Raw genomic sequence first — 23,325 nt, forward strand, 5'->3', positions numbered from 1 at the left:
GCTTCCTGCACTAAGCTTCCAATGTGGCGTATCAGATGGATCAGTGAATGAGCAGCCAGTTTCGTTAGAAATTGTGAATTTTTCAGGAGCGCATAGTGTGTCATTTCATCGGCGTTGTAAAGTTTACTGGCAGCATTGGGAGGTGTGGGCTGTGCTCACTAGAAATGATGTGGAGGAGCCGGTGGTGGACTCGCCTGGATGAAGTTAAAAATCACACAACACCAGGTTATAGTCCAACAGGTTTATTTGGAAGTGTGAGCTTTTGGAGCACTGCTGCTTCATCGGGTAGCTGTGGAGCAGGATCATAAGACACAGATTTTATAGCAAAAGATCACAGTGTCATGCAACTGATAGGATATATTGAACAAACCAAGATTGCTGTTAAGTCTTTCACCTTTTAGAATGCGTTGCAGGTTTCAGTTCATTAATATGTAAATCCCAGAACATCTTTTGATTCACATTCTCAAGATGACTTAAGTTTTTTTTTAAAAAAAGTGACAACTCAGCCCAGACAGCCCCGATAAAGGTTTGAGGTTCGAGTCTGTCAATGTCCCAATTTTGAATCAGACTGGTTCTATTTCCAAAGTAGGAATTTATAAAATATTACATGGATTGACTGCCTGCAGACTGTGCACTTTGAGCAAAATTGAATGTATCTGCAAACATAATTCTGCCAATACAAATTTGCCCAAAAAGTGATATGTGAGTTTATGCATGAGTGCACATAAGAGTGTGATGGAGTATATGCCTGTAAATGTGTTGGGGGTGTATGTGTGCGGTATGAATAAAAGCAAGGGCTTGCGTTTTGCTAAAGCAAGGAAGGTCAGGACTTGTACAGTTAATGGTAGGGCCCTGTGTCATGCTGTAAGAGAGAGACATGGTGGGGTTCAGGTACACCGTTCTTTCAAAGTTGCTTCACTGCGAGACAGGGTGGTTAAGAAGGCGTTTAGCACACTTGCCTTCATTGTTCACCACATTGAGTATAGGAGTTGGGACATCATGTTGACGTTGTACAGGATGTTGGTGAGGCCACTTTCAGAGTACTGAGTATGGTTCTCGTGTCCCTGTAATAGGAAGAATACTATTAGAGAGGGTTCGGTAAAGATTTCCCAGGATGTTGCCAGGACTGGAGGGTTTGAGTTATAATGAGAGGCTAGGACTTTTTTCACTGGAGCACAGGAGGTTGGGGGGTGACATTATTGAGATTGATAAAATCATGAGGAGTGGAGGTAAGGTGAATAGCAAAGGCTCTTCCTTCGCGTTGGGGAGCTCAAGACTAGGGGGCATATTTCTTTAAAGTGAGAGGAGAGAGATTCAAAAGGAACCCGAGGGGCAACGTTTTGACAGAGGGCGGTTTACACATGGAATGAACTTGTTGAGGATGTGGCCAATGCAGGTACGTTTACAAAGTCTAAACGACATTTGGATGGGTACCTGAATAGAAAGGTTTAGAGGGATTTGGGCCAAACGCAGGCAAGTGAGGCTAGTTTAGTTTGGGAACCCTGGTCGCCATGGATGAGTTGGACCAAAGGGTCTATTTCTGTGCTGTCTACCTCTCTGAACCAGAAGTGATCTTATTGAAACCAGTAGAATTCTGAAAGGGGCTTGACAGGATAGATGCAGATAAAATGCTCCTTTGTGGTGGGAGTCATAGAATCCCAACAATGTGGAAACAGGCCATTCAGCCCATCTATTCCACACTGGCCCTCTGAACAGCATCCCACACATACCCACCCCCTTACTCCGTATTTCCCATGGCCAATCCACCCTAAGTTTCACATCCCTGGTCACTATGGGTAATTTAGCACAGCCTAACCACCCTAACCTCTACACCCTAATCTGTAAATTACCTTCTCAAAAATGTAATTTAAATGTAGAGTTTTTCTCGAAGAAAAATGTTAGTCTGACTCAATTCGGGCGCAGACAGAATTCACACTTATTGTTAGAAAAGCTCTGCATTTGAATGGCATTCTTGAGAAGGTAACAAAAAGGAAGTTCTGGGATTAACAAACCAAAGAGCAGAAACCTATTCTAAAAGATGAAGGATTTAATCTAAAATTGTTTGATATGTCACATTTCCATGACCCTAGACTCCTTTGGATATAAATTGTGATCATGATCTCATTCTCCACAACTACCTGATGAAGGAGCGGCGCTCCGAAAGCTAGTGCTTCCAAACAAACCTGCTGGATTATAACCTGGTGTTGTGTGATGTTTAGCTTTGTCCATGGGAAACACATGAGTTGTGGGACTGGTAAGAGTTCTTATTTTGTGATCTATTCCAAGTGAAATTTCTCCTCTGCACAGGCACGGGTGAACAGTTTGTTTTTGTGCGAGATCGGGCTAGCAGCTTTTAAATCCTTATGTTAAGCAGTTCAAGTAAACTGTCAATCAGCAATTATATTCCGAGAGTGGTACTTCCAGCTCTGGTAATCCTGTTGCATTAACAGAGAGGGAGAGGTTGTCACATCTAAAGAGCAGAGAGAAAAGTTATTTTGCTTGTTGAGTCGGTTCCTCACTCAGATGAGACTGGATACTGCTTTTAATGGATAATCATTAAATGCTACAATGGAACACCTTAAATTCAAGGAATTTTGAAAGGGCAAACGAACAGTAACTTTGAACAGAGATGTTCTTCCATTTCTAACCTTGGTTGAGCCAAATGAAGCATTTTTACTGATAGCTCCATAATCATGTTCCTGCTGGATTTTTTTCAGGGCAAACAATTTCTGGTGGGAGAAATTCTGCATCCTGGGAAGGCGGGGAAATGAGAAAAAAAGCTGTTGAAAGCTTTGAACTGTGGGCCCATGAGCTCTCGTGGGAGCAGTGCATTTGCCAAAAACATTTCGGAGGAATTCTGTTTACCTGTTGGACTGAAAATAGTTTCCCCACTGAACGTTAAACAGGTATTGAGAACTTTGCGCATTATAGATTGTGTTCCTGAGGACCGGAGGAGGATTGAACTTGCCAACGTGAACCACACTTTGCAGAGAGAGGAAATTTCTCTGGATGGAATAGGTTGATGGAAGTCAACAATTGTCAGATTATTTCATGAAAATAACAGCTGGTATGGGGATCCCAGAAGAGGGGCGTCTGTAATGAACACACAGAAACAAACCCTTCAGTCCAGGCCAACCAGATATCCTAAATTAATCTAGTGACCCATTTGCCAGCATTTGGCCCATATCCCTCTGAATTCTTCCTATTCATGTCGCCATCCAGATGCATTTTTTTCTTCGGAGAATACTTGGGTGAGAGCCAAGATATGCAATATCTCAATGTATAATAATGAAGCAGCTCATTTATTCTGAAATTATTTCAATTAGTTGGTCAATTGCCAAATAATAGCTGCATAACTGTTGTCAATATTGATACCCAGGAAAGCTATTTTGTTTAGTATATTTCCTTTGTAAAGATCTTATCCAAATTATAAAATGAATGTATTTTCATATGAAATAAAATTTGCAGTGTTTTATTAAATGGTTGAAAGTAACTTTGCACTTAATTGCTCCATTTGGGATTAAACATTGTGACTTAGATAAAAGTGATCTTTCATAATTTATGATGAGTCTATTAACAAACGAATGTTGCCATTTGCTCTCAAGTTAGCTCAGATTCAATTTGAAATTCTTAAATGAGTTGAATAAGTGGTAAAAAGTAAATATTTATTGCACTTTTCTGAAATTCTCTGCACTGCCATTGTATTTGGTTAAACAAAATATGTATCTCTCTTCATAACTTTGATATCACCACAAATCCTAGTAACCCCATCCAGGACAAACATATAAATAGAAAGTAGGAGACAACAGCTTCGCTTCACTTGGAAGTCACCACTGATGATATTACCTAGCCAGGTAATGAAACGTCTGGATATCAAACCTACAGCTCAGCGAGCAAACCTGCACCCTAAACATTCTACTTTGCTGAAAGACTGCACAATCTGCAGGCAGTCAATACATGTAATATATTGTCAATTCCACTTTGAAAATAGATAATGGGCCCACTACCTTTTGGATGTGAGCATAAGTGGTATAGTAAGTAAGTTTGCTGATGACAATAAAAATTGAAGGTGTAGTGGACAGCGAAGGAGGTTACCTCAGATTACAATGGGATCTTGATCAGATGGGCCAATTGGCTGAGAAGTGGCAAATGGAATTTAATTTAGATAAATGTGAGGTGCTGCAGTTTGGGAAAGCAAATCTTAGCAGGACTTATACACTTAATGGAAAGGTCCTAGGGGGTGTTGCTGAACAAAGAGACCTTGGAGTGCAAGTTCGTAGCTCCTTGAAAGTGGAGTCGCATGTTGATAGAATAGTGAAGATGGTGTTTTGCATGCTTTCCTTTATTTGGTCAGAATATTGAGTACAGGAGTTGGGAGGTCATGTTACTGCTGTACAGTTGGAATATTGTGTGCAATTCTGGTTTCCTTCCTATCAGAAAGATGTTGTGAAACTTAAGGGTTCAGAAAAGATTTACAAGGATGTTGCCAAGACTGGAAGATTTGAGCTATAGGGAGAGACAGAACAGGCTGGGGCTGTTTTCCCTGGACCGTCAGAGGCTGGGGGCTGACCTTATAGAGGTTTATGAAATCATGAGGATCATGGATAGGATAGATAGACAAAGTCTTTTCCCTGGGGTGGGAGAGTCCAGAACTAGAGGGCATAGGTTTACAGTGAGAGGGGAAAGATATGAAAGAGACCTAAGAGGCAACCTTTTAATTTAGAGGGTGGTACGTGTATGGAATGAGCTGCCAGAGGAAGTGGTGGAGGCTGGTACAATTACAACACTTAAAAGGCAACTGGAGGGATATGGGCCCCATGCTGGCAGGTAGGACGAGATTGGGTTGGGATATCGTGCACAGGGTTGTGCAGGTTAGGTGCATTAGTCAGGGGTAAATGTTGAGCAATAGGGGTAGGGGAATTGTGTGGGTGGGTTACCCTTCGAAGGATCGGTGTGTCGTCTTTGGGCCGAGTGGCCTGCTTCCACACTGTGGGGAGTCTCTGAAGGGGAAGGGATTTTTGTAAACTGTGCAAGGTAACACAGGTGTAGTGCGGGGGCCTGCTGTTGGCCTTGCTCTGCCCCTTGCTCCTCCCCCTGTTGTTGAGCTGTCTAACAAACAGATACTCTTTCTCTGCCTTTTTGCTGGGGGCATCTGAAGCTGTAACAATGTTGGGACACAATAAAGGTTACCTGAACGTTCTGCCGGACTCAGACTCTCATTGAAAGCTTAGAGTTCCAAGCGGTTTTTGTTTTAAAGCTGCTCATTTCTTGCAGCCTCCTGTACTAAGTTTCCAATGTTGTGTATCAGATGGAGCAGTGACTGAGTAGCTGGTTTCGTTAGAAAGTTTAAATTTTTTGGGAGTGCAGGCACTGCATCGTTTCATCGGCAGTTTACTGGCAGCACTGGGAAGTATGGGTTGTGTTCATTAGAAAGGAAGTGGAGGTGCTGCTGTTGGACTAGGTGGGACAAGGTTTAAAAATCACAACACCGGGTTATAGTCCAACAGGTTTATTTGGAAGCACCAGCTTTCAGAGTGCTGCTCCTTCATCGGGTAGCTGTGGAGCAGGATCATAAGACAGAGTTAAGAGCAAAAGATCAATGTCATGCAACTGATATGATATATTGACAAATGTAGATTACTGTTAAGTCTTTCATCTTTTAGAATGGGTTGCAGGTTTTATTTCATTAATGTGTACATCGCAGAACTATTATTAAGTCGTATTCTCAAGATCACTTAAGGTTTTTTTTAAAAACAGGTGACAGCTCAGCCCAGACAATGCATGAAAGGTGTGGCAGTATCCCAATCTTAAATCAGACTGGTTCTATTTCCAAACTAGGAATTTATAAAATATTATGTGGACTGACTACCTGCATGTTGTGCATTTTTTGTGCAAATTGAATATATCTGTAAATATTATTCTGCAAATGCACGCCATCGTTATATGTGTACACACGTGTGCGTGTGTGTGTGTGCACATGCTTTGTAAAGGGAGTGTGTTGGAGGAGAAGCCTATGAGAGGGTGTGTGTACATCTGAGAGAGAGCGTACGTATGAGAGAGGTATAGATAAAAGTGAGGGATTGCATTTTCCTAAAATAGGGGCAGGACTTGTACAGAGGGATATTGGGGGGAGGGGTGGGGGGGGGGGAGGTGTTCAGGTACATACTTCATTGAAAGTTGCATCACTGGTTGGAAGGGTGCTTCACAAGGCATTCAGCCCACTTACCTTATTTGTTCACACCATTGAATAAAGGAGTTGGGACATCATTTAGAAGTTGTACAGGATGTTGGTGAAGCCACTTGTAGAGTACTGAGAACACTTCTGGTGGCCCTGTAATAGGAAGAATACTATTACAGAGGGTTCAGTAAAGATTTACCAGGATGTTGCCAGGACTGGAGGGTTTGAGTTATAAGGAGAGGCTGAGACTCTCTTCACTGGAGCACAGGAGGTTGAGGGGTGACCTCATTGAGATTGATATAATCATGAGGGTTCTAGGTAACATGAGCATCAAAAATAGCGAGGACCCTGCACGGTTATGTCAAGTGACTAGGGGGGGGGGGGGGGGGAAGAAATTGTGGCATTTGGACACTTTAAATCCATCAGGAACAGCATCTCCATACAGCATACTGCGCATGTCAGGTGAGGTGCCTGAAGATTGGAGGTTGGCTAATGTGGTGCCACTGTTTGAGAAGGGTGGTAAGGACAAGCCAGGGAACTTTAGACCAGTGAGCCTGACGTCAGTGGTGGGCACATTGTTGGAGGGAATCCTGAGGGACAGGATGTACATGTATTTGAAAAGGCAAGGACTAATTAGGGATAGTCAACATGGCTTTTTGTGTGGGAAATCATGTCTCACAAACTTGATTGAGTTTTTTGAGGAAGCAACAAAGAGGATTGAGGAAGGCAGAGCAGTAATGTGATCTATATGGACTTCAGTAAGGCATTTGACAAGGTTCCCCATGGGAAACTGATTAGCAAGGTGAGATCTCAAGGAATACAGAGAGAACTAGCCATTTGGATACAGAACTGGCTCAAAGGTAGAAGACAGAGGGTGGTGGTGGAGGGTTGTTTATCAGACTGGAGGTCTGCGACTAGTGGAGTGCCACAAGGATCGGTGCTCAGTCCTCTACTTTTTGTCATTTACATAAATGATTTGGATGCGAGCATAAGAGGTACAGTTAGAGGGAGAGGCTGAACAGGCTGGGGCTGTTTTCCCTGGAGTGTCAGAGGGGTGACCTTATAAAGGTTTACAAAATTATGAGGGGCATGGACAAGATAAATAGACAAAGTTTTTTCCCTTGGGTTGGGGAGTCCAGAACTAGAGGGCATAGGTTTAGGGTGAGAGGGTAAAGATATAAAAGAGACCTACGGGGCAATTTTTTCACACAGAGGGTGGTACGTGTATGCAATGAGCTGCCAGAGGAAGTGGTGGAGGCTGATACGAATGCAACATTTAAGAGGCATTTGAATGGGTATATGAATAGGAAAGGTTTGGAGGGATGTGGGCCAGGTGTTGAGGGGCGGGACTAGATTGGGTTGAGATATCTGGTCGGCATGGACGGGTTGGACCGAAGGGTCTGTTTCCATGCTATACACTTCTGACTCTATGCTGGTTCAGCAAAAGCCGCGCATGCTCTGTCTGCAGAAACAGTGCAAACCCTTCTTCAGATGGACCAATGAGAAGCCAGACAAGGAGCCTGGTCCTCCTGCCAATCAGAACTCCCCAATTGTCTGAATGCGGAAGATGGACCATCAGGTTCTGAAGCTGCTGCTGCTCCTCCTCTCCAAATGAAGAACGAGCTTCACCTCAGACCGCAACTTCCTTCCTCTATCCGCCATCTGAGTACGGCACTGTCTTTACCATTTCATTTTTTCATTCTGGGGTTAAATTGTTGACTTGCAGCAACTGAAAAGAAAGCGAGTGAATCCAGGGAGGGGACAGAGTCGGGAAACGTTGGTCCAGGTCTGTGTCTCAAACGCACAGCAAATGCAGTCCCACAGTGTGAAGTTATAACCTCGGTTATGAAAAAATAACTGCCAAAAGGAAGTACGTTGTTTAAATGGTGACATATCGGGATGTGGAGAAAGTGAGGACTGCAGATGCTGGAGATGAGTCTCGAAAAGTGTGGCACTGGAAAAGCACAGGAGGTCAGACAGCATCCGAGGAGCAGGAGAATCGACGTTTCAGGCACGAGCCCTTCCTCAGGAATGATGTGTGGATGTAAAAAGTGGCCTCAGCATCCTTCCACACCAGTCACTGCCAGTTGTCAGACGGATGCAGCAAGCAATCAGCAAGGCAAGAGGTATATTAGCAAGAGGAATTGATTTCAGAAGTAGGGATGTCTTCCTGCAGTTAGGGGGTTATTGAATATATTCAAAGCTGAGTTCATCTGATTTTGGAACAACCATGAAGTGGATGTTTATGGGGGAAGGCAAGTAAAATGGTTTTAAGACCAGTACAGAACAGTTAGAGTCATACAGCACAGAACAGAGCCTTTAGCCCAACTAGTCCATGCTGACTATATTCACAAACTAAACTAGTCCCACATTCCACTGAACCTTTCCTATTCATGTACTTATCCAAATGTCTTTTAAACGTTGTTACTCAACCTGCATCCACCATTTCCTCTGGACATTCATTCCACACAAACCACTGTTTAAAAAAAGAGGTGCTCCTCATGTGTTTTTTTAAATCTTTCTCCTCTCACCTTAATTTGCAGCCTAATCTTGAAACGACACATGCCAATCACCTTATCTACGACCCTCATGGTTTTGTAAACCTCTATAAAGAGAGCAACGAACCTTACAGCACAGGAACAGGCCCTTCAGCCCTCCAAGGCTATGCTGATCGAGATACTCTATCTAAACCTGCCGCCTATTTTCTAAGGATCTGTATCCCTCTGCTCCTTGCCCATTCATGTCTCTGTCTAGATACATCTTAAATGACGCTATCGATCCCACCCTTACTGCCTCCACTGGCGATGCATTCGAACGCCCACCACCCTCTGTGTAAAGAACTTTCCATGTATATCTCCCTCAAACCTTTCCCCTCTCACTTTGAACTTGTGACCCTGAGTAATTAAGTCTTCCCCTCTGGGAAAATAATTCTTACTATCCACCCCTGTTTACAGCCCTCATAGTTTTTAGGCCTCAATCAGGACCCCCCCTCAACCTCCTTATTTCCAATGAAAATAATCCTAATGTACTCAACCTCTCCTCATAGCTCGCGCTCTCCATAACAGGCAACATCCTGGTGAACCTCCTCTGCACTCTCTCCAAAAGTATCCACATCCTTTTGGAAATCTGGCGACCGGAATTGTATGCAGTATTCCAAATGCGCCAAACCAAAATCTTATATAACTTTAACATGACCTGCCAGCTCTTTTACTCAATCCGTCCGATTATGGAACGCGTGTTGTATACTGCCTTGACCACTCTACTGACATGCGTTGCCACCTTCAGAGAACAATAGACCTGAACACCCAGATCTCTCTGTACATCAATTTCCCCCAGGACCTTTCCATTTATGTATAGCTCGCTCTTGAATTGCATCTTCCAAAATGCATCACCTCGCATTTGTCTGGATTGAACTCCATCTGCCATTTCTCTTCCCAACTCTCCAATCTACATTCTGCTGTATCGTCTGACACTCTTTCAACCTCCTGTGCTCCAGTGAAAAAAGTCCCAGCCTACCCACCAATAGGTGTGAATTCTGTCTGGGTCCCAATGTCGAGTCAGCCTGACATTTTTGATAGAAAAGCTCTGCATTTAAATTACGTTCTTGAGAAAGTTACTGAAAACAGGTTTTGGGATTAACATACCAAAGAACAGAACCCCATTCTAAAAGATGAAAGATTTAATCTAAATTGTTTAATGTATCACATCTCCATGAACTGGACTCTGTTGGCTATAAATAGTCTAATCATGATCTTATTCCCCACAACCACCTGAAGCAGCAGTAGCAGCACTTCAGAGATCCGGGTTCAATTCCCACCTCGGGCAACTGTCAGTGTGGAGTTTGCACATTCTTCCAGTGTCTGCGTGGATTTCCTCCCACAGTCCAAAGATGTGCAGGTTAGGTGAAGTGGCCACGCTAATTTGCCTGTAGTGTTAGGTGAAGGAGTAAATGTTGGGGAATGGGTCTGGGTGGGTTGCTCTTCGAAGGGTCGGTTTGGGCTGAAGGGCCTGTTTCCACACTAAGTAATAAAATCTAAAATAAATCTAATCACTCCGAAAGCTAGGGCTTCCAAACAAACCACGTTATGGCAGCGGTGGGAGGTGTGAATTATATTCACTAAAAACAGTTAAGCAGTTAGATAACACGTTCGAGTGGGAAGTGTGTATAACATGATCTCACAACTCCTATACTCAATGCTATGAGCAATGAAGGAAAGCAAACCAAATGCCGCCTTCACTACTCTGTCCACCTGAGACTCCAGCACTCCAAGGTCTCTTTATTCTGCAACACTCCCCTTAACTGTGTCAGTCCTGCCTGGATCGCTTGACCAAAATGCAAATCTCTGATTTCTCTAAATTAAACTCCAACTGACACTCCTCGGTTCATCAGCCGATCCCATAAATTCCAATTTATAGTGAACTCTTTCCTCTCTTATTCCCCGGAAGCTGAAAATCTCCATCCCACACTCTCTCCCTCCATTTTCACTTTGCTCATAGCGGAAGAATGTAACTGAGAAACTTATCAGCCACGATTGAATGGAATGAGCAGACCTGATGGCCTAATTTCTGCTCCTATGTCTTGTGGTCTCTTGCTGTCCTGGACACAGAGAGAATTGGGACCAGCATTGAACCGATCATGACTGGATATGGATCTACCTGCATCTAGGTGGATGGGCTGGGACTTTTTCACTGGCGCATAGGAGGAGGAGATGTGACCATATCAAGGTTTATAAAATCATGAGGGGAGAGATGAGGTGAACGACGGGTGTCCTTCCCCTAAGGTTGGGGTTTCAAGATTAGGGAGCAAATTTTGATGGTGACAGGAGAAAGAGATTTTAAAAAGACTTGAAGAGCACAATTTGTTTTATGCAGAGTGGTTCACATGCGGACTAAATGTCTCAAGGAAGTGGTGGATGCAGGCACAGTAACGACGATTAAAAGACATTTGGATAAGTTCATGAATAGGAAAGGTTTGGAGGGATATGGGCCAAAACACTGGCAGGTGGGACTGGTTTAGTTTGAGAATATAGTCAGCATGGACTAGTTGGACTGAAGGGTCTGTTTCTGTGCTGTATGGCTCTGTAACTCGGTCCAATACTAGTCTTAAAACCATTTTCTTGCCTTCCCCATAAACATTCACATAAAAATCAGATGAACTCAGCCTTGAATATACTCAATGACCCCTTAACTGCAGGAAGACATCCCCACTTCTGAACTTAATTCCTCTTGCTGATACACCACTTGCCTTGCTTCTTGCCTGCTGCACCTGTCTGACAACTGGCACAGAAGGACACTGATGCCCCTCTGAACATCCACGCATCATTTCTGATGAAGGGCTTGTGCCCAAAACTTCGACGTCCTACTTCTCGGATGCTGCTTGACCTGCTGTGCTTTGCCAATTGTGGTCTTCTCTACATCGGGGAGACCGAGCGTAAACTTGGGGAACGGTTTGCTGAGCATCACAGCCGGGTCCGCAGAGGCTGAGCGGACTTCCCAATCTCCACCCATTTTAATGCCCCTTCCCACTCCCCTTCCACAACAAACCAAACCACAAATTGGAGGAACAAAACCTCATCTTCTGTCTGAGCAGTCAACAGCCCGGAGGACTCAACACTGAGTTCTCCAATTTCAAATAATCTCCCATCCCATCCCCCAAGTCACTTCCCAGCCCCTTCCATTCTTCCCTGCCAACTAGATTCCTTCCTCCGATTCACCAGTCCAGGTTATGGGGATAAGGCAGGAACAGGATATTGATTGAGGATGATCAGCCATTATCACAATGAATGGTGGTGCTGGTTCAAAGGGCAGAATAGCCTACTCCTGCATCTATTGTCTATTGTACCCTCTACCTGTCTCCACCTATCCCCACTTCAATACCCTGCCCCCAGCACACCCTTGTTCCACAGCTCTCCCTATACCCACCCCCAGTCCTGAACAAGGGTTACACCAGATACCTAGACTTCTCCACCTCCTGATACTGCCTGGCTTGCTGCGTTCTTTCAGTCTCCTGCCTGTCTATTTTGCCAGTTGAGAACAAGCCTGGACTAACTTTCCCAGAGCCTATCCCCTCGCTGGATTCACTCCCATTCCTTTCAGTTGCTCCAAGTCAACAACTGAACCTCAGAATGAAACATAAATGGAAATGGGGGTGAGAAAAGAGAGTGCCGTACTCTCAGATGTTGGACAGAGGAAAGAAGTTGCAGTCTGAGGTGAAGCTCAATCTTCATTCAGAGAGAGGATGAGCAGGAGCTTCAGAACCTCATGGTCCAACTTTCACATTCACCAATAGGGGAGTTCCGAATGGCAGGAGGACAATTCTCCCTCCGGTCCTCCAGTGCTCCTTATTTGTCCATCAAACGTAGGTCTCGCCCCTTTTCTGCCAACAGCGAGAAACATGCCCAATGTTTTGGTGACACCGGCAAACATGTGCCCTGCTTGTTGACACTGAGGAGTGTACACAATATGCACTGTAGCAATACTGGTGTCATTGACAGATTTTAAGTGTCCAAATTCCTATGGGAGAACAAAAAGGGTAGAGCCATAATTTTTTTTTCCATGTGGCTCAATATTTGATTGCTTTTGCATTTGTCTGGCTGCTCAATGTTTTTCTGTCTTTTCCTCAGTTTTGGGGTGAGATTCACAACTAGAGGGCATAGGTTTATGGTGAGACCACAAAGGTACCTCAGGGGCATCGTTTCCGTGCAGAGGGTGGTGCACGTATGGAATGAACTGCCAGAGGAAGTAGTGGAAGCCGGTATAATTACAGCACTTAAAACACATCTGGATGGGTATATGAATAGGAAGGGATTAGTGGGATATGAGCCAAGTGTTGGCAAATGGGACTAGATCAATTTAGGATATCTGGTTGGCATGGACAGGTTGGATCAAACGGATTAGTTTCCGTGCTGTACATCTGTGACTTTAAATAATAAAGTCGATTTTTCCAAATAACAAACTATATCCATGTTAACAAGGCTTAGTGCACAACATGCTTTACTAACCATTCTCAACAGGTCCTGCCCCTTCAATGGCTGAGGAACATATACATGCTGGTGTATAATCTCCTTCACTAGTATTTACACACTACCCTCAACAATTGGGCGGCACGGTGGCACAGTGGTTAGCACCGGGTTCAATTCCCGCCTCAGGCGACTGACTGTGTGGAGTTTGCACGTTCTCCCCGTGTCTGCGTGGGTTTCCTCCGGGTGCTCCGGTTTCCTCCCACCATCCAAAGATGTGCAGGGTCAGGTGAATTGGCCATACTAAATTGCCTGTAGTGTTAGGTAAGGGGTAAATGTAGGGGTATGGGTGGGTTTCGCTTCGGCGGGTCGGTGTGGACTTGTTGGGCCGAAGGGCCTGTTTCCACACTGTAATCTAATCTAATCTAATTGCACAAGTAAGAGCAAACAGCACAAGGATTAAACAAACAGTGAGGGGGAAACAGCACAAGGATTAAACAAACAGAGAGGGGGAAACAGCACAAGGATTAAACAAACAGAGAGGGTGAAGCGCCAGTAAAAGCAGATGGAAAGGGAGTGTAAAATGTCACTATGACAGGACAGGCCCCACATTCCTTCCCCTCCGTCCCCCCACCCCCCAACCTGCCTCACCTTTCACCTCCCGGGCCCAGTACCTTCCAGGTGGCCCCATAGTTGACACAGGGACCGCCCCACGACCAGTAGAACTCCACCACCCAGGCGGCCGACGAGTTCCCAAGCAGGCCTTTAACCCCATCCGCCTCCAGAATGCTCACCGGCTCCTGGCTGCTGTACAACCGGCCGGCGTGGCCGTGACCCAGCAGCTGCGCCAGGAAGGCGGCGGTGCCCAGTGACGGGTGTCTGCCCCGGGCCGCACGGCGCCATTTTCCTAACGGCCGCCCTCCCGCCGCTTCCCCGCTCGAGCGACTTCTCCTCCCAACCGCCTTCGCCCCCGCGCGACGTCTGCACGGGGGATGGGCGGGGCCGGGGAGCCTCACCGTCACCAAGCAACAGCCACCTCGCGCTACAACTGCTCATTCACAAAAACAAACTCTCCTGTCTCGCTCTGCAGCTGCAGGGGGGACACTGCCACGTTTCCAGGAGCCCTGTCTATATTGGGAAAGCTCACGGCTCAATTTAAACACATTCCGACATCTAACGGAACGGCTTCATATCTAAAGGGGCAATCTGCATTTTAAAGGGACGTGGACATTTTAATGGGTATTTCTGCAAATAAAGAGGTTTAAATGGACAAGATTATATTTCAAAGGGATGTGGCACATTCAAAGGGATATCTTCATGTGTAAAGTGACGCAGTTATATCTAAATGAATCTACATTTCGAAGAGACGTTGCCCTATTTATAAGTAGAGACAATAGGTGCGAATTCTGTCTGTTTCCCAATGTTGAGTCAGACTGACATTTTTCTTAGAAAAGCTCTGCATTTAAATTACATTCTTGAGAAGGTAATTTATAGATTCGGTGTAGGTTCGGGAGAATTGGCCGTGCTAAGTTACCCATAGTGACCAGGGATGTACAGGTTCGGGTGGCTTGGCCATGGGAAATACGGAGTAAGGGGTTGGGTATGAGTAGGATACTGTTCAGGAGGGCCAGAAAGGAAGAGATGGGCTAAATGACCTGCTTCCACATTGTTGGAATTCGATGACCCTCCCCACAAAGGAGTATTTTATCTGCATCTATCCTGTCAAGCCCCTTTCAGAATTGTACTGGTTTCAATAAAGATATGCAGCACAGAAACAGACCCTTCGGTCCAATTCATCCATGCCGACCAGGATTCCAAACTAAACCAGTCCCACTTGGCTGCATTTGGCCCATAATCCCTCGCAACCTTTCTATTCATGTACCCATCCAAATGCTGTTTCAATGTTGTAACTGTACCTGCATCTACCACATCCTCAGCAAGTTCATTCCATATACAAAGCCACCCTCTTTCAAAATGTTGCTCCTCAGGTTCCTTTTAAATCTTTCTACTCCAAGCAATATGCCCCCAAGTTTTGAGCTCCCCGATGCTAAGCAAGAGCCCTTTGCTATTCACCTTACCTCCATTCCTCATGATTTTATCAATCTCCTGCACTCGAATGAATAAAGTCCCAGTCTCTCCTTATAACTCAAACCCCCTTCCAGTCCTGGCAACATCCTGGTAAATCTTTACCAAACCCTCTCTAATAGTACTCTTCCTCTTACAGGGCCATCAGAACTGTACTCAGTACTTTGAAAGTGGTCTCACCAACACCCTGTACAACCTCAACATGATGTCCCAACCCCTATACTCAATGGTGTGAACAATGAATGCTATGCTGCTAAATGCCTTCTTAACCGCCCTGTCTACCTGTGATGCAACTTCCAAAGAACTATGTATCTGAACACCCCCCCCCCCCCCCATGTCTGTCTGTTCTATAACATGACCCAGGGCCTTACCATTATCTGGACAAGTGCTGCCCTTCCTTGTTTTAGCAAAATGCAACCCCTTGCTTGTATTAATACCTCTCACACACATGCTCCCCCTCAGACACACACAAACATTTCCCTCCCCAATGCTCTCACAGGCTTCTACTCCATCACACTCACACTTTACCAAGCATGCACACACTCTCACGCACAAACTCACATGCACGCATCCACAATTCTTTGGAGTGAATTTGTATTGGCAGAATTATATTTGCAGATACATTCAATTTTGCTCAAAAAGCATATAATTTCCAGGCAGTCAATCCATGTAATATTTTATGAATTCCTCCTTTGGAAATAGAACCAGTCTGATTCAAGATTGAAATACTGACAGACTCAAATCTCACACCTTTAATGCATTGTCTGAGCTGAGATGTCATCTTTTTTATAAAACCTTAAGTCATCTCAAGAATGTGACTTAAGAGATGTTCTGGCAGTTACACATTAATGAACCAAAACCTACACCCATTCGAAGAGATGAAAGACTTGACAGCAATCTAGACTTGTTCAATATATTCCATCAGTTGCATGATACTGACCTTTTGATATACGTTCTGTGTCTTACGATGCTGCTCCACAGCTACCCGATGAAGGAGCAGCACTCAAAGCTAGTGCTTCCAAATAAACCTGTTGGACAACAACCTGGTATCGTGTGATTTCTTTTTAACTTTATCAACCCAGTTTAATACCGACACCTCCACATCATTTCTAGTGAACACAGCCCACACCTCCTGGTGCTGCCAGTAAACTTTACAATGCTGATGCAACAACACAGTACCTGAAAGATTTACAATTTCTAATGACACTAGCTGCTCCATCTGATACACGACATTGGAAACTCAGTGCAGGAGGCTGAAACGAAAGAGCAGCTTTAAACAAAAAACCTCTTGGAGCTCAAAGCTTTCATTGAGAGTCTGAGCCTGGCGCAAAGTTCAGGTAACCTTTATTGTGACCCAACTTTGTTACAGCTTCAGATTCCCCCCCTGCAAAAAGGTATAGACAAAGTAGCTGCTTTTTAAACAGCTCAAGATCAAAGCCCACACAAACCCCACTGTCTTTACTATTGGGCAGCACCAGGTTGTAATTAGATCCTTGGCACAGCCGTAACCCGGAGGAAGTATTGCCTCACTCAGCAATTCAACCCATACCCTGTATCCTGGTAAGTTTCTCCCCACTCATTTGCCAGTGGGGGAAGGGCAGTGGAGAGACAACCAGACTGCTATGGGTCTGGGGTCACATGTAGGCCAGACCGGGTAAAGGATGCAGCTGGAACGACTGAGTGAATCCTTTCCCACAATGGCGGTTCCATTCTCTAACAAGGGAGAGAGTGAATCAGATGGGTGCTTTCTCCCCCGTACCACCCCCTCCCTGAAACGGTATCATCGTTAGATTCCGAACTCCACATTTCTGACCGAATACCAATTCTGCCATCTGTTGTGGCGGGATTCGAACCCGGGAGTCCCCGGAACCGGGTTGATAGTCCAATCGATAATGGCACTCGGCCGTCACTCCTTCAATCCCCCTGCGATGGCACGTGAACTTGCTGGTGTTTCTGCAGGTTGGAGGAGTAGGTGAAGCCCTTCCCGCACTGAGTGCAAGTGAACGGCCTCTCCCCTGTGTGGACATGCTGGTGGGTCAGCAGTTTGCAAGAATTGCTGAAGGCCTTCCTGCACTCGGGGCAGCTGAAGGGCCTTTCCCCGTGTGGACCCGCTGGTGCTTGTGCAGGTGGGAGGAATACCTGAAGCCCTTCCCGCACTGAGATCAGGTGAACGGCCTCTCCCCCGGTGTGGATCCGCTGGTGCCTCAGCAGGGTGTAGGATGTGCTGAAGGCCTTCCCGCACTCGGGGCAGCTGAAGGGTTTCTCCCCCGTGTGGATCCGCTGGTGCCTCAGCAGGTTGGAGGATTAGGTGAAACCCTTCCCGCACCGAGAGCAGGTGAATGGCCTCTCCCCCGTGTGGACCCGCTGGTGGGTCAGCAGGGTGGAAGAATTGCTGAAGGCTTTCCCGCACTCATGGCAGCTGAAGGGCCTCTCCCCCGTGTGGACCCGCTGGTGCCTCAGCAGGTGGGAGGAATGTCTGAAGGCCTTCCCACAGTCGGTGCAGGGGAATGGCCTCAACCCGGTGTGACAGTGCCGATGAGACTCCAGGGCAGACGGGAAACGGAAGCCTTTCCCACAGTCGCCACACTTCCACAGTTTCTCCACAGGGTGGGATTCCTCGGGTTTCTCCATGGCCACAGCGTCAGCTGCACACAAACACGTGTAGAGCCCTCCCTGCCGTGAAATCCCCTTTCCAGGCCGTATAACTGTTTCAGGCTCCACACACAGTGCGCTGCAATAGTGGGGTCTCTCGTCCAGTCCCAACTGATGCTGAAAACATCCTCAAACAGGAACCAAAAAGCGTTGATCCCTCTCACAGAAATCACAGTCAAAAATAGTTGCTGTTCCGATGGATTGAATGACTGTCAGACATTGACATCAAAGTAAGGACTGCAGACGCTGGAGAGTGAGTCAAGAAATGTGGCGCTGTAAAAGCACAGGGGAGTCAGGGAGCATCCGAGGAGCAGGAGAGTCAATGTTTCGGGCATAAGCCCTTCATCTGTTGATTTTGAAACTTCAGTCTTCAGATCTTCAAATACTCTGCAAAAAAAAAGAGATTACAAAAGTCATCACTATCAGTGCAGGGTAGAAACTGAGAACAAGTAATTCTACTTTCTGTGGAATATTCTTTTGTTGTTCCACAAAATTGAAAGCATCATCCCACTCTTCCCACCCCCACTCTGTTCTCACTCCATTCTAACTACGAGAACTCCCTTGCTGGAGGGTCCCTTGGAGACACTTCAACTGGACTTCATTGAGTTGTAGAAATGAGTTGAGTTGCTAGAAATGTGTTTTGCTTATTGCTGATGTCTTTTGTAAGTGGATTGAAGCCTACCCTCCTCCTAATGCTACTGCTGAGACTGTGGTGAAGATTTTGTTTAAGGAAATAATTCCCTGCTTCAGTATACCTGCGTGCATTAGCTCGGACAATGGACCACACTTTGTCGGTAATATTAACGGAGAACTCTGTTCCCAGCTTTGTATTTGTCGGTAACTGCATGGTGCTTTTCATCCTCAGGCGGTCGAATGTTTTAACCAGACTCATGACTAAACTTGCCAAATTAGTGGCAGAGTCTGGCCTGTCCTGGCTATGCTAATCCCTGTGGCCTTATACCAGATGCGATCCATGTCTCCCGGCAAGACACGACTGTCTCCAGCTGAGATTCTCTCTGGTCACCCTCTCCATACCCCTTGGAACGATTCGGCTCCCTTCTGAGTCCACTTCCACCACATGAGCGAAGCAATTATTGGTTATGTTCTTGCTGTAACTAGTGTTACGCGTGCCTTTTACTCCCAGGAGCGTGCGGCCTACAGCGATGTTCCCTCCCTTTCAGCCTCGTCACGGGCAGAGCCTGGTTCGTTGGTGCTCGTCAAGAACTGGACTGGCAAAGATCTCAAACCTCGTTGGGATGGCCCCTTCCAGGTTTTACTTCCCACCCCTACAGCGGTCACAGTTGCTGGGCTCTCAGCTTGGGTCCAACTGCACCATTGTAAATTGATTGGCCGCACTAATCAAAAGTGGGGGGGGGGGAAGAGGAGGAGAGAATCCTGGAATCCCAACAAAAGGAGTGGACCCTGTCCAGTTGGGTTTTTGACTTTTGCTGTTGTTCTCATGTTAATCTTATTGCAGATACTTGAACTAAGAGGAGGGACATGTGGGGGATCGCTTATCTCCTCACCTTTCTGATCACGTACAACATCCTGATGGGGAAAGCCACTAATTATGGATGCGACCAGGAATGATTAGAGATTATCCACCACCCATGCTGAGGAGATGTCGTACAGTGCACCGGACCAGGCGCCTTTGACGTGAGGAACGTGATGAAGATTGATTATTGCAATGGACCCTTACATCAGAAAGACCAGATGGTCCATCTGGACAGTAGAAATCAGTGGGAGTTACCACGTCGTTACCATGTTTTTTTGATTTTACCTGCAGACGCAAGCCTAGTGAGGATAAAAATGATCAACCCCGTTATTATGGTAAATATTTTATGGACGCCCAGGAACACCATCCCTTTTTGCAGGACAGGCTTACTCGAGAAAAAGGGGAAGCCTGATAGGGGAAACTCCTCAATCCACAAACAACTTATTTATACAGGCCCACAGAACGCTCTTCACCCCAGAGGCAGTAGTATGTTACTCCTCTCTATCGGGAGATGACTTACGTGCCCCGTCCCCAGTCCCCGATTCCATTCTATTTGTCAGAATTCCTACTGCCGACCCTGTGAAGAGAAATATCACTGTCCAACAGCTCCGGTCTGTGTATACAAACAGCCGGTGTAATGCTGGCTGGCGTACAGTAGACCTTATGCTGCACATGGACCTGGAACGGAACCCTTTCCTTGCGCATTTATAGGCCTTTTCTCTTTTCAGAATCTGATACTGTCACCAAGACCATGTACAATAGAGCTAAGGGAGAGCCCAATGGGAACAGCATTCTGAAGACCATTGTCTCCCATACAGAGCAAGTGCTCGAGTCACTTGGCACATTTTTTACAGCGCTCAAGCGACTCCTCTTGCAAAACGTCGACTCTTTACTCCTGTAGACCTGACCAGACTTCCTGCTATAACATTTCAGTAACCGATTTTGACAAACTCTCCCAAATATACACCAAACCAGACTATTATTTCTTCAGCTAAGGTAAAGCTACCAATTTCCTTGTCCTGGATGGCAAAGATGTCCCTCATAAGGTCACAATCGGAGCCCTTGTTCCCACAACAGTACCTTGTCCTGGCCAGTGGACAAGTCGATGGAACCTCCATCTGAGGAGGATGCAGCGGTCGGTGTCAGCCAACCTTGCTCCAACCGGAAGGATCCCAAGGGACTGGGTGACAATACAGGACACCCGATAGGCTGGGGAATCCAGAATACCCTGAGGTTGGAAGGATCGGCAGGGGTGACAAGTCAACAGAACCGCAATTCCCTCTTTTACAGCCTGACCATTCGAGGAAATAAGACTAAAGAGGCTCTGAAACAGAGTAAACTGGGATTATCAGACCTGTGTCTTTACTCTGTGCAGAATCGGTATGCCTTAGACTATATACTCCCCCAGGAGGGTGAGGTCTGCACCATTGTCCACGATAAATGCACTGTGGGCATTCCCGATCTCACTGGCAATATTAACTAAGATACAAGAAGAGATCCAGGCATTCCTTGACAGAATGACTGAAGGGACCAGTTGGAGAAACTGCAGATCAGGCTGATGGTACAATTGGCTTATCAATTTAGCTATGTCTGTTTGTCAGTATTGGTATTATTAGGTATTTAATTGCTAGGCTTATGAGGTCCCTTAGTGATATAGATTTGCCCCAGAAGATGCTCCTTTTGCGATCTGATGGCTCACCCACACGTGTCGATGGTGATGATAAATATGATCAGATGAGCTACGAAGATGGTGGTGCCGCTCTGCAGGATGTTGATGGCAGGGCATTCGTTTGGACTAGCCTTCTCTTTCAGTGATCGCGGTGCAATCAAAGGGAGGAATGAGGGTATGGGCATCTGGGTGAGAAAGTCTATAGCCTTAAAACTTGTCTTTAAACATTCAGACTAAAATGTAATGCTGAATTATTGAATACATTTACTGCACTAGAAAATAAACAGACAGGAAGGCTTAGAAAGAGGAGAGAACTGAAAGATAGGGACACCTGGATTCACCAAGTGATAACAGGATGCTGTAAGGCAATTAAGAACGTTTACCTCAGCATCGGTGAATCTGTGTGAACAGGACACCAAGTGATAACATTCACAGCCGTTCCCTTGTGAAACTAATGATAGTCTTTGAATCTGACCCTGAAACAAGACTCGGTACTATCCATAACTTTGTAATTAATGGTTGGATCTTGTCCATTATAATGCATTCTTACTCCCCCTTGCAAGCGGGGCATTCACAAAATAAATCTTTGCTGTCTTGAGAGTTCAAAAGGACACGGGAGAGAGGCTGTTGAATCCCTTAGAGAATTAACTCTTAGTGCTTATCTGCTATGGATTGAATTGAATTGCATTTTGGGACTTTATGATGAAAGGTTTTTATTCCAGGCTTCCAAAGAGTATGATCTCCAGGACAAACCAAGAGAGGGGCTTTACAGGTCTGAGTTCTCAAAAGGATTCCCTGGGCCACCTCAAATCTCCACATGGGAGATAGGACATGGGAGGTAGGACAAAATGGCTTCTGCTTGGCTAACTCGGTGGGACTGAGTCAGGCAGATACTCACAACTCAGAACAAACAAGAAACCACAGACTGATATAAATCCAGTGAAAAAAACTGCAAATGCAGAAGTAACAAACGTGAACCTAACCATCAATCGCAGTAGTAACGGTTTAATCCTAACCACCAGACAGGACAAATACAATTCCAAGAACAGGTTGTCTACAAGAAATTATGATAGATTAGATTATATTCCCTACAGTTTGGAAACAGGCCCTTCGGCCCAACCAGTCCACACTGACCCTCCAAAGAGTAACCCACCCAGAACCATTTTCCCTCTGACTAATGCACCTAACACCATGGGCAATTTAGCATGGCCAATCCACCTGACCTGCACATCTTTGGACTCTGGGAGGAAACCGGAGCACCCGGAGGAAACCCACGCAGACACGGGGAAAATGTGCAAACTCCACACAGACGGTCACCCAAGGCTGGAATCGAACCTGGGATCCTGGTGTTGTGAGGCAGCAGTGCTAACCACTGAGCCACCATGCCACCCTAGGCTAAGTCAAAAATGCATGAGGACCTCGCGGGATCTGATTGGTTGTTACTATGTGATCTTGCTCAATGTCTGACTCTAAACAATGTACATAAGTTCTATCCACACTCTGTAAAAGTTGGCGGATTCTTTTGGCACTCTAGGAGTACTCATCGATGGCCCAGTGGTTAGCACTGCTGCCTCACAGCACCAGGGGTCCCAGGTTCGATTCCTGCCTCCGGGGGCTGGCTGTGTGGACTTTGCACATTCTCCCCATGTCTGCGTGGGTTTCCTCCCACAATCCAAAGATGTGCAGGTTTGGTGAATTGGCCATGCTAAACTGCCCATAATGTTAGTGTATTAGTCAGAGGAAGATGGGTCTGGTTGGGTTACTCTTCAGAGGATAGGTGTGGACTGGTTGGGCCAAAGGGCCTGTTTCCACATTGTTGGGAATCTAATCTAATCTAATCCTTCTGGGCTGATCAGAGTCTACCGACCGGGCCATATCAAAGAATAAACTATTGCTTGTGTGATTGACAAAGTCACTTCCAGGTATGTTTCTTGACCAATCCCAGAAATCCGATCCAGACAGCAGTCCAGATCAGAACAACCAGATAGGAAATGGTTAATGTCCCCTGGATGTGGGGAGCAAAATAAGACACCAAGGCGTTAACACCAACATCAGGGAAAAACTGAACATACAGACGTAACAAACATTCGTAGCAAGCCAGAATCGCAGATGTACAGCACAGAAACAGTCCCTTCAGTCCATGCTGACCAGATATCCTAAATCAATCCAGTCCCATTTGCCAGCACTTGGCCCATGTCCCTCTAAATGTTTTTTTTTGATTAGATTAGATTAGATTAGATTACAGTGTGGAAACAGGCCCTTCGGCCCAACAAGTCCACACCGACCC

General features: G+C 45.8%; 1 long non-coding RNA gene across 2 annotated transcripts in view; it reads right to left on the minus strand.

Annotated features, from left to right (window-relative positions):
- Positions 1 to 792: 792 nt before the first annotated feature.
- The window catches only part of LOC148143098 (uncharacterized), a 38,563-nt gene continuing 16,030 nt past the window's right edge, over positions 793 to 23,325 (minus strand). Inside the window, exons 1-3 of one of the 2 annotated variants that reach the window (XR_015751114.1) lie at positions 13,932 to 14,049; positions 6,227 to 6,331; positions 793 to 1,064 (exon numbers count right to left, since the gene is read on the minus strand). This is a non-coding gene — a long non-coding RNA (uncharacterized LOC148143098). Of the gene's footprint in view, positions 1,065 to 6,226; positions 6,332 to 13,931; positions 14,050 to 23,325 lie in introns of those variants that run through there. The other variant, XR_015751115.1, reaches the window with a different exon arrangement.

The sequence above is a fragment of the Chiloscyllium plagiosum genome, unplaced genomic scaffold (assembly GCF_037043375.1).
Source record: "Chiloscyllium plagiosum isolate Xiang-an unplaced genomic scaffold, Cpla_swu_hap1 HiC_scaffold_27, whole genome shotgun sequence".
Taxonomy (NCBI): Eukaryota; Metazoa; Chordata; class Chondrichthyes; order Orectolobiformes; family Hemiscylliidae; genus Chiloscyllium; species Chiloscyllium plagiosum.